The sequence below is a fragment of the Haliaeetus leucocephalus genome, unplaced genomic scaffold (genome assembly GCF_000737465.1).
Source record: "Haliaeetus leucocephalus isolate CR32 unplaced genomic scaffold, Haliaeetus_leucocephalus-4.0 Scaffold228, whole genome shotgun sequence".
Taxonomy (NCBI): domain Eukaryota; kingdom Metazoa; phylum Chordata; class Aves; order Accipitriformes; family Accipitridae; genus Haliaeetus; species Haliaeetus leucocephalus.
In genome coordinates, this window is record NW_010972664.1 from 5,019,096 (window position 1) to 5,036,076 (window position 16,981).

At 36.7% G+C, this 16,981-nt stretch overlaps 1 protein-coding gene across 1 annotated transcript in view; it reads right to left on the reverse strand.

Annotated features, from left to right (window-relative positions):
* The window catches only part of GBE1 (glucan (1,4-alpha-), branching enzyme 1), a 171,129-nt gene that overhangs the window by 26,895 nt on the left and 127,253 nt on the right, over positions 1 to 16,981 (reverse strand). The window lies entirely within an intron of this gene.

Genomic DNA, 16,981 nt, shown 5'->3' on the forward strand with positions numbered 1-16,981 from the left:
GCTACCGTTCGTTTAACCGCAGAGGCAGAAATCTCCCATTTTATCATTTAAACTTCAATTAAAAGACCAGTTAGATGCACTTTGACCACTTTTTTTGAACTTTTTATCCTGGCTATAAATACTGTCATTATTGTTTCCACAGTGGTATAAAAATAACTATTTAATAAGATGACTTGAATCTCGGTTCCTCACTTCCTAGAAAAATTCAAAAAGACATCCTAGTTCAAGTAGCAGGCTAGATTATAGACAGTAAAGTGCAATGCTTAATGATGATGCATTCAGTATTTGATACTGAAAATAAGTGACTTCAGGGGTGTGACAACTCAGGAAATCTAACAGTACAGGTCAATTCAGCAACCTTGCAAGGGGAGCTCCTTTTCCAAACATAACACACTGTCACGAGCACCAGAGACATTTCAGGTTGGAATGAAGCATGATTGAGCACTGTGTTCCTCTGTATGCCCACCCGATCAGGTCCCTTTGTGCATGTGTAAATGCCACTGTATTTCATTTTCTATAACAGCAGTGCTTCACAAGTTTGCCAGTCTCATCTTGATTATCTAGCCCACAGAACTACTGAATAGACTTTAAGACAAGGAATAGGTTTATTCAGACATAGATCACACACCATTAAAAAAGAAGGAAAAAAGTAATTTAATCAAGAAAAAGCTTAACTTCCCTTATGTAGAATCTCCAAAGCAAATCTCAGCTGTCAAAGCTGAAGTTTCACAGCAACACCTCATTTGGGAGTCAGTATTTTGAATGACTTTCATGTATCCAAAGTCGTCTTGTTTTATATACTGTCATTATTGCAGTTTGAGACAAATCCAAATGGACTTAATGGTTCTACCTCGTGCTATAATCCGCTGCCTAGCAGACTCTCAGTCATTTTAGACTATTCATTTTACACAGGATTAAAATGTGTTAAGTGCCTTGAAAGTTAAACACACATTTCAAAGCCTATGACAGTTGATTCATCACAAACATTTCATAGAGATTACACAGAACATCTACTCACCATAAAACAGAGACAAGTAGTGTACCTGGAAATATGTATGGGAAGCAGTATGATCAAATTTAAGAGGGTTTCTATTTTTTTTTAAAAAAAAAAAGGATCCTAACTACTTCTACAAGCAGTTACTCAAGTTTTGTCAATAAACTGGAGGTTTGTGGGAAGATGAAGGGCAGGGATGCTGAGAGAAAGCAAACGTTGTTTCCTGGATGGATACCCTACATGTGCAGCCACCATCTGCTGTCCCACACAGCCTGCACTGCCTGGAAGGCCTGGAGGATATGGTCAGCAGTGACAACTATGAATGTACATTTTCAAAGTGATTTTTGTATATTTCCATGCTTCACAGGAACAAAGAAATGAACAGAGAACAAAAAAGAAAGGCTGCATATATATTTAGGAGAATCCTTCACAGTGGTATCCATTTTGTAAACGAACTGACAAGTTGTAAATTAAATTTCCCGTTCAAAAGCTAAACCACTAAATTTCATATTCAGCTCAAAACCAGAAACAAATATAAAAGAATCAGAATCGCAGCAGGACTTTGAAAATGACCTTGGAATAATGCTGGACTGAGCTCTTAAACTGTGCTAACAATACGGTACGGAAAATGAGGAAAGATATTGCTACAAAACAGACACTGTATCTAACTAAATTCAATATTCTTGTAAGAGCTGGGCGAAGTATTACCTTCTTTCATGATCTGTGCACTATTGAAAAGATAGACTACATGAGATAGTTCAGTTAAAGATAGCAAAAACCATCAGAAAGTCAGAGATGATCTGTATCTTGAAAAGATAGCCAAGAAAATCGTACCTATTTGTTCAAGAAAAACATAAAAACAGGGGAAATAAGCAACAGAAGATAGCAAATAAGTTAGACTAAACTAGCCCATCATTTCAATAGAGTATTTCACTGTAAGTAGAAAGTTTATACCATATACGAACTCCCCCACCTCCACTCGCTTTGCCTGTTTCCCCACAAAAGTTCTTTGAATGCTGCATTTTGTTGGTTTTTTTTTTTAAAGAACAATAGAAGCACAGCAAAGTACAAAAGCAATGTTATTGTTCTAGCCATTACTAATGGTCATTAAGAAAAAAGGAATTTAACATAGTGCAGCAACCTGATAGAAGATTAAATTACTTACTAATGTCTGTAAAGCATGTTGAGGGTCTAAACACTGACTGCTCGCAGTTTAAACGTGTTTCTGTGGGCACCTTCTGGACAACACCCTCATGAGTTTTTTGCATGTGTTGCTTGATTTTAAAAGGGTCCCTTGATTTCTCTTTTGAGAAAGAAAAATAGAAGTTCATACATAATGACAGAACAAGTTGAAGTAGGCATTTTTGGTTATGTTTTTAAGATGTGGTATAGGGAGAAGGAACTAACATTTAGGATGCAAGCAGGCCTTCCAATAAACTCCAGAGAGTGTTTTTGCACTTGAGATGCACTGAGGCTATCTAAAAAGAAGCATGACCGGCAGGTCGAGGGAAGTGATTGTTCTCCTCTACTCCACTCTCATGAGACCCCACCTGGAGTACTGTGTTTAGCTCTGGGGCCCCCAACATAAGAAGGACATAGACCTGTTGGAGTGAATCCAGGGGAGGGCCACGAAGATGATCAGAGGGCTGGAGAACTGCTCCTAGGAAGGCAGGCTGAGAGTTGGGGTTGTTCAGCCTGGAGAAGGGAAGACTCCAGGGAGACCTTATAGCAGCCTTGCAGTACTTAAAGGGGGCCTACAAGAAAGCCAGAGAGGGACTTTTTACCAGGGCATGTAGTGATAGGACAAGGGGTGATGGCTTTAAACTGAAAGAGGGTAGTTTTAGATTAGATGTAAGGAAGAAGCTCTTCACTGTCAGGGTGGTGAGATACTGGAACAGATTTCCCAGAGAGGTTGTGGATGTCCCATCCCTGGAAGTGTTCAAGGCCAGGTTGGATGGGGCCTTAAGCAACCTGGTCTAGTGGAAGGTGTTCCTGCCCATGGCAGGAGGGTTGGAACTAGATGACCTTTAACATCCCTTCCAACCCAACCTATTCTATGATTGTAAAATCTTTTAAAAAAAACACACCTCATACTTTTTTTTTTTTTCTTAATTGCTATTTTTTCCTAATTTAACTTTACAACAAATGAGGGGAGGGTCTAGGAAAGGGAAGGTACAGGTAACTGACCAACACTCATTTCTAGAGATAACTAATGCTACCTGTGATGCACGCACTGCCCCCTTCCCCATGTTCCACTTCTCATTTCTGAGAAGAATCAGCAACATTCACTTCTTGATAATTGTGAAAGCCTCTAAGCATAGAAGTACTATCTGGGTTTCTTTTCCTGTAATTAATTTGCTGTTTGATGTAAAGGTCCGAACTACAGATTGACAAGAAGCCAGCTGCTACAAATGATACAAATCAAGACAATGGAACTAATGTGGGGGAGGCAGAGAACAAAGCTGAAATTAGCTGAAATTTTGATTAGAGAAACAAACCAAAGACAAATCATTGAAGTGCAATGCCTACTAATTTTATCTAGGAATTAATTCAAGTTTGCTACTTCCTACATATTGCACATATAGGACAACTTTACTATGTACAAGATTTCAAGATCACAATTTTAACAAACAAATTAACTTCCTATTACTATAATGAAAATTTACATCACACTTGTTTATTAGGCTAGAAATGCATTTACACCACAAAGTAGTTATGTTCCTGATGACTGCTTTGAAGCTTCTCCCCACAGGTCATTAAAGTTTTCTTAATCTCTCTTCTTTAGACATTTTTACTAGCAATTCTCTCTCAAAGAATCAGGCTAAGCAGAACTGAAGGCATATTTAAAAGATGCAGCAAGCAGTGTCAAGAGATGCCTGTTATTTTGGTTTGTTTGTATTTTGAATTAAGTATGACATTAAATACTTTAAAAGCAGTTAAAGCAAGTAGTTTATTTGATACATCAAAGATAAGAGTTTAATTACATGTGGAAGGCTGAACAAGTTCTTAAACGATCTAAAATGCTATAAAAAAGATCCTATTTAAAGCTGATGAACTGGAGACTGAACACATTGGGACAAAATTTCAACAGTTCCACCTTAACATATTTCTATCAAAGTAAGTAGAATTACGCCAATTTACACAAGCCAGATAATCAATTCATTCAGGAGTTGTAACTGATTTGAATTTAACCTCACTACCTTTGTGAACAATGATGACAATGCAACAATCTGCAGATTATAAATAGAATCAATGTAAACTAGATCTAGTTAGCATACGGTATTTATCATTATTTCAAAAAATAAACTTTTCAAACAATTAATCCTCATTTTCCCTAGTTGTGAAGCTCTTGGATATTAAGTAATTCTGATACTTTGTATTTACTCATGTTTGTACCGAATCTTTTAAACATTAATACTACCAAAACCAAATAAGAAACTCTATATTGCCTTCAAATTATGAGAGAATGGGCTTCATTACAAGCATTCATTAAATCTTGTCATCCATGTAACAATATAATAAAGTGAAATTCCAAATGGACTCCTCCTGAAACACTTGGCTTAGATCACTGGGAGACCTTAATTTTTTTTTTTTTAATCTCTCTAGCACTTGTATTCAATGACATATGGGTCCAGAAAAGACTAACAAAATCAATTCAGGCAAACAATTATATTGTAACACCTACATAAAACAGACTAAAGAAAATCTCACACATGAGGTAATGGTAGAAAGAGGTATTGGTAAAGCCAGTTCTGTGAGAAAAGTATTTTTCTCCCATTTTCTGAAAATACCAGCTATTCCCTCCTTGCAGTCTATGGTAAGGCAAAAATCAGGATAAATACCATATTTGTTTTGAAACTCAGATCTTTCATCTCTCCTAGGAGAGAAAGGAGGGGATGCTTAACCTTGCCTGTATTAAGTGATCAAAGAATGCATCTCCTCTGGTGTGATAGTCATGAAAAACACAAGCATGCCTCTAACGTATCAAAGACATAGGAAAGTGTTAAGTCCTTAAAATGTTTACCCCAGATCACACCAGGGATACAGTACTCTTGAGACAAGGGGAGTCAAAAGAATCTCAGTAGACATAATAAAGGGATGAAAGACGATGTTTAGTGCTATCCACAGTAGCTGACTAGAAGAACCAGGCCAGCTACAGAATGAAATTGAGGAATTCTCTGGGATGTCTGACTTGTTGCTCCAAGGAGAAATCTTTCAGCTTATCTAGAAATGTAGTTTCAGTGCTATGATTAATTGTTGAAGCTCTGAAGAAAACAAACAAATCAATCACATTAAAAAAACCCCTTCAAGATAACCTGAAATAAATTTTCAGAATGTTACCCTTAGATATATGAACCACAGCTTTTTGCTTTTTGATAACTACCAGTAGTTGTGAAACTTTCTGTATAAGACTGTTTCATAAAATAAGATTTGTGTGCTGGGGAATATTAGCTCTAGCAAAACCTTAATTGGGACAATATACTCTCCATCTCTTCTTTTGAGACTTTTATATTAAAAAAGCCAAACTGGGTGACAGAGAAACCACTTATGGATTCAAAGAGTTTGGGACCACAGTCTCCTACAGAGGTGTAGGAGACTTGCTTGTCATGATCCTGGAGATTCTGCAGATGACCCTCCTCCCTTCACTTATCTGTTTACAATTGGTATGACTAAAACTCAAAACATTTCAAGAACTCTGAAAACTGGTTTCTATTCTTACTTAAGAAATGAAAATGTAGATTTTCAAATCAGAAAGAATAAAGTACAACATAAAAAAATTTTACAAACCCAGGAAAACTGTGTGTATATAAACACATCCACGACAAAGCTTTTGGCAACGCAAAGTTGTACAACATTGCTCAGCAGGAAAACGTTAACTTTAGAAACTATATTCATCACCAAGTATTTTATTACTTTTTATAGTTTTATAAAAAGGGCGCTTACTGATTACTGATCTTTTCTCCTCCAAAAGAGATACCTTTGTAGTATATGTCACTTACAATAAATGCCTTTTGTCAAACAGATCAGCTTTATTATTCCCTCAGTCATCAAGGCAAACAGGCACAGGTTAATACAAACAAGCCATCCAGGAAAGCAAATATTCTGATATCACAGACTTTGCTTAAATTCAAGTGGCTTCATACTTTACCATTTCTTTTTTACAGAAGCTGACAAATGTTTACTGAGTCTGTGCTCTTGCAAGATACTGTACTAATTTTATACTACTGTTGAAAGATCCAGTACTCTGATTTTCCTATTTTAATATACCAGCCATTTCAAATCACACCATGCTACTGCTTGGTACACAGGTTGTCAAGCCCGATAAATACAGTTAATCTTTACTTGTGATTAGATGTCCTGAAGTTTTGCCTCTCTATCAGAAGTTCTCAATTTTTTTATATATACTACAACTTGCAATATCTAACTAGCTTTTTTTTATATTTAGCTGATTGCAGCACTTTCAAAGTTCAGTGATAAGTTTTTCTAAAATATTCTCATCAAATCATATTTATTGTAATCTATTCCTAACACATCCTATTTAGCAAGCAAGAGAAAACCAGAAATCCTATTAAATTACATTTTTCCCAACCAGTTACGGTACATTCTTCTCTCACGTACGTCCTCATTTTAAACTGGAAAAAGTAATTTTTAAAAATTTCAACTGAATTCAAGAGCAAAATACTGCTGTGAAGTAAAACAGAAACAAAAAGAAATAAACTCTCACCTGAAACTTCTGTGAAATATGTTTTACTTCATCTCTATCAGATTCATATGCTATTAAAATGACACAGTGACACCATAGTTCTCTTGCGTATTTCCAGGTGCTGTGTCTGGCTTACCTAAGCAGCTTTTGGGCGAGAATGACTATAATTCAAAGCACTTTAGGAACAGGTTAAGCTCTCTGTGCTTGCTCATACATCTGCATGGCACAGAACAGAAATATCTTTAGCTTCTGAAAACAACACATTCCCTCATAGTTCCCATCTTCAACAATATCCCTTAAACAGCTCTAAGCCAGCTGATGCATCCTCACATACTGTATCCGAAGAGGAGCTAGCGCAGTTACCCAAAACTCTTGCCGTCTCACATTTCAGGGAGATTTTGGTAACACTTAAGCACAGTTCTGCCCTCTCTTCAAAAAAATGTTTAAAATTAAATAGAATTTTCTGGGTTGTGGTATACCAATAAATGACTTGCTTCTCTCCCATTCCCCCTTCCTATCAAGGCTGGTCTGTCTTCACTCATTTCCTACTGATGTTAAAAAGTTGGAGATATCATACTGTACAATTTTATAATGTTGATAAAACAGTTCCAAGTTCTTAAAGGAGATAATTTTCCAATTGTTCCAATAAAAGTTCCAACCATACTAAATAGCATTGTTTAGTCCTCTTATTTCAAATCTACACCTTTTGTCGGATCAATTACAGAAAAAAAAAAAGCCCAAGTAACAAGAAAACAAGCAATTGTGCTCAGAAGCACCACCTCTGTACCTGTGTTAGGAAAGGCTGGATGGCTGAGGAGCTTGCTTACATAGAGAAGTAGCCAGTCACAGGCATAGTGGAGAGACCATAGCATTGCTTACTATGATTTACTTTACTTTTCAATAGAAGCAGAGCACATGACGGTTATGCCAGCGTGTTCCTATTTAGTAGAGCTATATTTAGACAGAAAAAAACATTTCTCTGGAACAAATAAGTCTTTCATTTATTTATTTGTAGTGTTCCATCAAAAGAGTATTCAATGAAATATTTGTAGTGTCACTGACAATAGTATTCAGTTTCTAGGGGCAGAATGTTTTCCCTTGAATGCTTTAGTGAGCAGAGCTCAAGAGTTTCTGCAGTTCATACCGACAGACAAGAAAAGAGTAACATGAGAAGTTATCTAGTCTACAAGGGACCCTGAGAGGATGGTTATTTTACTAATCTACTCTTAGAAACTTTCAGTTCTATAAGTTTACATTTTGGCACCCCTCCCCCAGTGTAGAGTAATATATTTCAGACTTAAAATTTACTCCATGCTCTCATACAGTATTTAAAAAATTGAGTAACAATGTAAACTATTTGTTTTGCTGTTACACTGAAGCAGTTTCCATTTAGTTGTTTCTATTAGCTGCATCTTCCTAAAAACAAGAGACTGACTTGGATACTGTGACATTCCCACCATGATCTATGTGTACAGGCACAGTATAAATAATTTAGTTAACCACTTCCAAGAGGTCACTAAAATATTTAGGAATAGAAATATTCCACAACACTTCGTAAAGGTTAAAAAAAAAACAAAACCAAAAAACAAACCCACAAAACACCAAAAAAACGAGTGTCACATACTGCCAGGTATTGACTGGTACCACAACTGACAGGTTAATGGGCTTAAAAAGTGAATCAATGACCAGACTGGAAAAGGAAGAGGTCACACAAAGATGGCAAACTTTTTGCATTAATATATTCAATAAATAGCAGTTTTCTTACTGGTGTCAGTAAGTCCAGAATTTAATCCTCTAATTTTGAAAGAGTATATAAAGGATTATATTACTGAAAGAGAAAGAAAATGTAAACCAAAGAGAGAAACTACTTGAATAGCATTTGATAGATATGAAAGTTAAAGCTTTTCAATATGATGTAAATAAAAAAATGAAAGTTCAGTAATATTCTTTTCTTGCTATAGGAACAAACTAAGTTAAAATGAAATAATTATGCATTTGTTAACAGCACAAAATAAGAAAATTTGAAATTAAAGTTTGACCAATTCAAAAAGCAGCTCATAAACAAAAAAAAAAAAGAAAAAAAAATTACCAGCTTGCCTTTGGAGTCTAGGCATTCACAAGAAACTTACATATCTTATACGGAGCACAAGTCTCATAAGAAGCAGCTGAATGAACTGGGACTGTTTAGTCTGGAGAAAATGAGGCTGAGGGGAGACCTTATCGCTCTCTACAACTGCCTGAAATGGGGTTGTAGTGAGGTGGGTGTTGGTCTCTTTTCCCAGGTAACAAGTGATAGGACAAGAGGAAATGGCCTCAAGTTGCACCAGGTGAGGCTTAGACTGGGTATTAGGAGAAATTTCTTTACTGAAAGGGTTGTCAGGTATTGGACCAGGCTGCCCAGGGAAGTGGTGGGGTCACCATCCCTGGAGGTGTTCAAAAAACACGTAGACAAGGCACTTCAGGACATGGTTTAGTGGGCATGGTGGTGTTGGGTTGACAGTTGGACTCGATGATCTTGAGGGTCTTTTCCAACCTAAACGATTCCATGATTCTATGAACTTACAATACAGAGAGGACTGCAATAGATGTCAAATCTGACAAGCAACAAAGATGTCTGGGAAGGCAACTTTGTGCAAGACTGGACAGTGTCAGATATTTTTGCAAACTTCTCTATACTGGCTGAATCTAAAAGGAGTTGAGAAATTTCTCATTTATTTGAAACAGAAAAGTTTTTAAATACCCCAAGTGACAGATGTCAGGACTCTTGAATATATAAATATTAATCAAGTGACATTCAAAGATACCGACAGCGAAACTTTCAACTTCTAAAATGTTACAACGCTTTCAAAGAAAATAAAGCTTTATATTTTCATTGACAAATATTAACACAGCACTATGTCTTCACACAGTTCTATACAACTATTTCAAGCAAATAAACAGAAAAGAAAATACATGAGTCTTGTTCCATAGAACTGGCAACTTAGCATTTGGTAAGGTGGTGATAGGGGGAAAAAAAAAAAAATAGGCATTTTGTGAAAGAAGGAGCACAATGCAGACAAAAAAAAAAAGGAAAAAAGGCAGACAGTACAGTCTAAAGTAAAAGTCAATGGACAAAACAGAAGAAGGTAGATCGTGAGAAGCCGTGCAGGTTGTGGAGAAGTCATTTGAAGGAATTGAGACAAGAGCATGGAGAAGTGGGCAGTAGTGAAAAACAAAGCAGAGCACCAGAATGACAATGTTTAAATTAAATGGTCTTATCTGGGGTGGGGGAAAGACAGGGAAGTAGCAAAGTATGCTTGTGTAAGGGAGAAGTCATATCCCAAAAGATACTTGGGTTTTCCTTGTAAGGTTAATTTTTCTGCACATGCACAGACATCCACCTCAGCCCTGCTACCCTGATTCCCTGACTGCAGATGTCCTAGTCATGCAAGCCTCTGAAAGGTAAAAACGATGCACAGAGAACATCAGCTCTCGTATTCAGACACTACTCAAATACACACAGAGTCCACCTGCAATAGCATATCATCTATTCTGGGAAATTGGCTCCTTTCTTTCTTTTATATACATCATTACAAGCACTACGAATACTTACATCTAAACGCATACTTCATATGCGGAATCGATGCAACAAGAAAACAAAAAGGCAGATAAGGCACTGATTGGGAACTTGTTCCGCTCTCCACAAATCAGGCTGGTCATCCTTATGCCAAAACCAAAAAAAACCCAAAAAGCCCACAAAGTCTTGCTTTCTTGAAACAATATGAATCAGCCACCAGAGAATACTTCTGGTTGCAGCTCTGAACCGCTTCTTACCTAATGTCCTCAAACAAGCAGTACATTCCTGAGAGTCCTCCTAGAATCACATATCACTGCTTTGAGCCTACATTAAAGCTTCCTTCTGCCAGCTACCTCCTGTCCTCCACCTGAGGCTGGCTCAAACCTGTCACACTGAGAATGTATTTATAAACATCCTAAAAATAATTTGTTTTAAAAAACAACTTCTCAAGACCTCCACAATTTTAAACATCTCTTATTTGCCATTGTTTTCAGTGGACCTGGGCAATTTTCAAAATTGCCAATACCCAAAACCTGGGTATTTTGAAAAACACAATTACGTGGCTATTGTTAAGTCTTTGAAAAAGGCACAGCATCATACTGCTAGCTACACCACCTTTTCCTCAAAGAGATGGAAAACACCAAACAGCCAGTACAGCAGCTGAAGCAAGCAGTACCTGGGCACTGTGGCACAGTTCTTAAGAGTCCAGAGACTTACCTCTGATGTGCTCAGTCTCAAGGCTATAGCTGCCAATGTTAGACTCCTCTGATGTAAAACACCAAAAGTATTTCTAAGTTCACATACCACATATGTTTCATGTAATTAAGGACATGGAGTTATTTGCATTCTGAAAGTTACATAAGTGATTTGTGAATTTTGTAGGTACAAGCAGTATTCTGTTTGCAGGACTCGGCACTGTTTCAAAGCAACCTATTACTGTAATGTCTCACCACTGTGAGCTTACATATACACAAATATATATAAACATTATATATAAATTTATATAAAAATGTAATCAAATGGTCTATTTGTTTCTAAACACAATTCTACACAACAGCTGAAATCTTAGGTGAAACTAGTATCTAACTTGAGCCATACTTTAGATAAGAAATTTGCTTGAGAATTAGTTGAAACAAACAGAAAAAATGTAAAATCAAGCAGAAAAACAGCTCCAGAGCTAGGTGCACTGCATGTGAGCTAGTCCTATTCTGGAACATTTCCAGTTTGCAACATTCTCCCTATAGAAAAACTCCACTACAACAGTGACCATGCTATCCATGCGTTTTTTTCAGCAGTGCACTCACCAACATTTTGGATGTGCTACCTGCCTACTCAGCCCTCAACCTCTTAGTGAAAATACATATGAGAGAATAGTTCATAATGGTAGATTATCATTGTTGTTTTCAAATGTATGTTTTCTAGATTTATATGAGGGTAGCCAGGCTGAAAACATGGCTTGTACTTCAAAGACAAGGCAGCAGTGTTGTGACAGCCCTTACTTGAGCTTATTTTGTATTCTCTGATTGCATTTAATTGATATCTATTCTTACAAAGACCTGCTTCACTTATAAAAGTTACCCTGGAGTCAGAGAAGCCTGTTTATGACTATGGTCTTTAGCAGGTCTTTCAGACATGTATCATATGACATGTCCTAGCACTACACTTTGCTCTGAGATATGGAACAAATGACAAAGTTGTGCAGAGCTCCTGAAGAAAGAGCAAGAGAGAAGTCTGATATATTTGTGATAGATGCCAGCACATCTCATCATGGCATGCTGACTGGCATATGAACTTTCTGTGCTTAAATAGCCCAGGTTTTACAGTCCAGCTCAGTTCTGATGAAGGTATAATTAACTGATCTGCTGTGAGTCAATGCAACCCCTGTATAATTAGGTCTGGACATAGTTTAGTCTCTGACAGAAGTTGTAAAAGGTCAAAGGCCTTCTCTGAGTCCTTGGACCAAAAAAAAATTAAAAAAAAAATTAAAAAAATACACGCAGAAACCAGCACGGAAAGTTAAAGTATCCTAATGTCAAAATAAAAGTGTACAGAAATAAAAAGGAGTACAAAATTTCATATAAACTTATAACGCTCTCATACAGAGAATCTTAATGATAGCAGAGAATTTCACCACACTGAAGTGTGAAAAACCAGTTAAATGATTCCAAAATAAGCCACATATCACGTTTGATAAAACTTTTTACATTAAAATCCTTGCAGGTTCCTAACCTGGCAATTAAACATTATAGCAACATACATCAAAAAAGTTTTTGAACATAATCACATCTTCCAATTACATACTGTTTACAAAATACAGATCAGTAAGATACAGACATATTTTCAAAGTGTTCTTTCAAGTGTTTTAATCATTACGGAGTTTGACAACACCACTTCAATATAATGCATGTAGTGCTTGGCTATTAAATCCAAACCCATTGTTAAGAAGAAAGGCAAACTTTATGACCCAAATTGCATATTACCAATGTTTCAGAATACAGAAAGCCTTCCAAAATGAGAAGAGTTGCAAACATTTTAAAGCCAGGTTTCTTTTACAGAGTTCTCAAAATAATTTGTTTCAAGAAATGGACTTGCCTCAGTGAGCTGATAAAAAAAGCACAGCCCTGGCAAAATCCAGCTTTCCTACTGCTCAGCGCAGTGCATTTTGTTTCTACAACTACTTCAATTTCATTACTTAGCAGGAAGACATTTAAATTTTTATTATACTTCCATGTCGCAGCAAAAGAATGTACGAGGCTGATACTAAATAATGCACTGAGGATTTAAGGTTAGATCAGGTTTGTTTGTTGTTGGTTGGGGTTTTCTCTTTGTGTGGGGCTTTTTTGATTTTTTGTTTGTTTGTTTGTTTTTCTTTTTTTATACACAGCAGATGAAAATGAATGCCAACTACTGACACTGAAAAAAGATTGGCCAACTATCCCCTTTGCTTCAGGGCTACTGCTGTGGGATGAATATTAGCCATCCGTAAAATTCAAACATGCTGGGGAAAATATAAATAACAGAAGCCACATTTTGTGTCATATGCTTTGCTAATAGTTTAAAACAATCCTGAGATGATATATCAGTTAACCAATCTGCTTTCCTATACAGTTATTAAAGTAAATGTGATACATGAGATAAGAAGATTAATGAATTGTATGTGTAGACAAAGGACTCTGAGTGTGGGCAACAAGTAAAACCAAACGCTTCATACTGCCACTTTCAAATGCTCGTACTAAACCATTTTCAGACAGCAATACACTGTGTGAGCTCTAAGAGGTAAAAGGGCCCAAAATGTATCCCAGATATGTATGCTTGAGTTTACCAGTTGACGGCTAGTTTGTGTAACTGAAGTTATTTAACCCAAAAGGACAGTTTGAAGAAAGGAGAAAGTAAAGGGTGAATCAGACCCAGCAGAAAATGGAAAACCATGTTTATAAAAAAAGCCAAGATGCTATATCAGGAGTGCTAGAGGCCCTTGCTGAGATTAGGGCTAGCCAAGATTGGACTACACTGCCAGTCACAGCAATTGAAAAGCAAAAATCCAGTTGAAGCTCTGAGCTGGCAGCCACTGCCTCCTACAGCTTTAAGATATTGCTTATCAGTTGCCCCATGCTGCCTTGCAGGGCAATAAGTAACTCTGCACAAGTCCCGCCTAGCCCACTTGGACTGCTTGCAGCAATCGGCAGAAACTGCTGCAGGTCCTCCAGGCATAGCTGTTGATCCACAAAATAGCAACATGCCACTGAAAAAAGAGTGATGTTGCTCTCATTTGTAGCCCATAGTCCCAATTCAAGCATCGAACAGCTGAGTAACTCTGCATAAGATATTACCCTGGGAAAAAGTGATGAGATGTGTGTCTAGTTGCTAACACAAATGTTGGTTCAATGTTTTCTAGCTCTATTTAAAGACAAAGCAAAACCACCAATCCCAAATCAGAACATGTCACAGTATTACATATTACTTTTTTGGCATTTCCACTCAAACCAGTAGTGTTTCAGTATGATTTGCTAGGGTTTTAGAAGGAATTTTTATCTAGTAACTCGACTAGTAACAAGTCATAACATGTTGCTGTTCAGAAAAACATCTAACAGTAGTTCAGATAGGGATTATCATGACTCAGACAACAGATTTAAGTGGTTAAAGAATGACACTAACCAAAGTCAAAACAAACTGACTACTTAACATAGAAAATACAAGCCTGCCAAAACCTCCTTGTGGAAGTGTCAGTGTTTTGAGCAACCTGAGGAGGAAAGGGGAAGCCTTGAGAGTTTCAAATTCTCATTTGCACTATGCTGAATTAAACAGTACATTTACTTTCTGATTAATTTTCCTTCTGCTTACGAGTAAATAAATAGAAAACAGTGCTAAAACCACTTTAAATTCTATCAAGAGGAAATAATTTCCTGATTTTTCATCTCAGAAAAATTTGACTTTTCATTTTAATTTGGAAAGAAAACTAGCTTAGAAATACACTAATATTCCAAAGAAGAAAACTGCTGCTTTGCAACATATGTTTCAAAAGCAGTATCCTCAGTGGTTCATAAATATTCATACGTATATCAGAAGAACGTTCCCCATCAATTTACCTACTTGTGTACTCACTGTTTCAGCGTCTTTTTTTCCCTTTCAGCCTGTTCATTGTTATCTTTAGGGTTTTTTTGTTTTATGGGGGACTTTTTTTTAAGATACTCCTACATGAGAAATGAAAGAAGGTGACTGGTTTATTTAAGACTAACTAGACACTTGAAAGCAATTTTTGTAAGGGATGTTTATTAGTTTTAGCATATTTCCGAACTGCTAGCATAGTAATTGTATAGTGACAGCATAATCTGTTGCAAGATCTCTGCTCAATACAGTCAATCATAACCAGGACGCCTAAGGCAAGATAATTCATACTGTTGTGGGTTTGGGGTTTTTGAGTGGTGTTTTTTTTGTTTGGTTTGTTTTGGTTTGGTTTTTTTTGCTATGTGGAAATGGATCTTGAGGCTTACAAGTTTGTTTTTTTCAGAAAGAACAGTTAAGAGATCAGTACTGAGGGTCTCTGGTACTTTGCCACGCTACAAAAGGAAAGAGTTTTAAGAAGAGTCACATCTGCCTAATGATTGACTGAACTATTTATGACTATCAGCCAGTATACTGAACTGACTAAGTAGTCATGGAGTTCAGTCACGGAACAGAAAAGGTATGGTGCAAATTGAAATGCCTTACCTGTCTGTAAATGAGATCTACTAATGGAGGTGCACAAAAGGTACGTATTAATGAGCAAAACCCTCTGATGTTGTAAATCTGACCTGTTCAAGGCAGTAATTGGCCTGGTGTTCTCTCTCCCTCTCACTGGAAGAGGGACCAAGTTTCACAGTTTTCAAAGTGTTATTCTGAACTTTTTGCAAGATATCTGTCAGATGGAGGGTAACTGCACCTGCATGATGTTGAAAATCAAAATTCATTTAAAATCATTGAGATGTGCTGCTTCCACAAAAATACTTAGTCTTGGAATGCTCACTACATCAGCTTTTAAAATTTAGCACAGATTTGCAATTGCATCACATGGGTGTTATGCATACAAATGTTTTATACGGATGGAAGTGTTACAAAATTTAAACCTCATCCTTGGACCATCTTTATTCGCTTCTCAGAGTATAAAAAACAAAGGGAAAGTTAAAATACAATAACAACATAATGCTTGCATATTATTAAAATACTTTTATGATTATTTACACCACCAGAATAGCATAAAGATTGTAATTAAGAAACAGTCTCTGAAGAGCATTACCATCTAATACTAATCTACAATTAATCACATCAGACACCAAGAACTTCTGATGCCATGCTTTTAGACTATGACATAAAACCCCTAAACCAAATGGTTTTGCACAGTGTAGATGTAGCAACTTTGTGAAGCAGGTCCCTGTTTGAGTAACTGAGGATGGTGCTGCCAGTGTGCGTGTGCATGTGGAGACTGCAACTAATGCAAAGGCTAGGGCAGACCGTTATAAGTACCCTGATGAACAGATGGGCTGGATTTACAAGTGTAATTTAAAGATAGTCTCAACTCACCTGTACATTAAACCAGTGTCAACACAACTGAGAAATGGATGAAAAGAAAAAAAATACAGGAAAAGATAAAATAGAGGAAAGAAGAAAAACCATTAGAAGGTTTAGATAAAGCCCAGCAGGCAATTGCTTTGGAAGCCAATGCAAAACATCGCTCCTCAGATAAAAAGAGGACTTAGAGAATTGGTACTGATGGCACCTCTGCTACAAGTAGCAAGTGATTTATAAAATAGCCTCCAAAATCTGTAAGATTAGAGAACAATTGTCCAGTGAAGCCTTCATCATATTTTTTGTTGGCATGTGGGGAGACAAGAAAAAAAAAAATAGAAAAAAAAATCTTGCAATTTGAGAGAACAGGCTTAAAACAAGATGTTTGTTGAAATTTAAAACACAATAGGGAAACAAACTAGACTGTAACTGAATGTTACTGCATTCTTTGAAAAATCAGTTGTAGCAGAAAATGCCCTTTCTGCAGTTTAGGTAATCTTTCACATTCTCTTCCCCTTGTACTTCTGAATAGGGCTTGCCTTTTCAAGGAACAGCTTTAAGAGACATCAGAAGATCCACAAGATGCACTGGCTTAAGTGGCATTATTCCACTCCCCTTTCTTCAGGTAATCATTCTCACTACAGGCAGAAAGACTAGAGAAAATATTTTGGCCATTTGCCCCCCT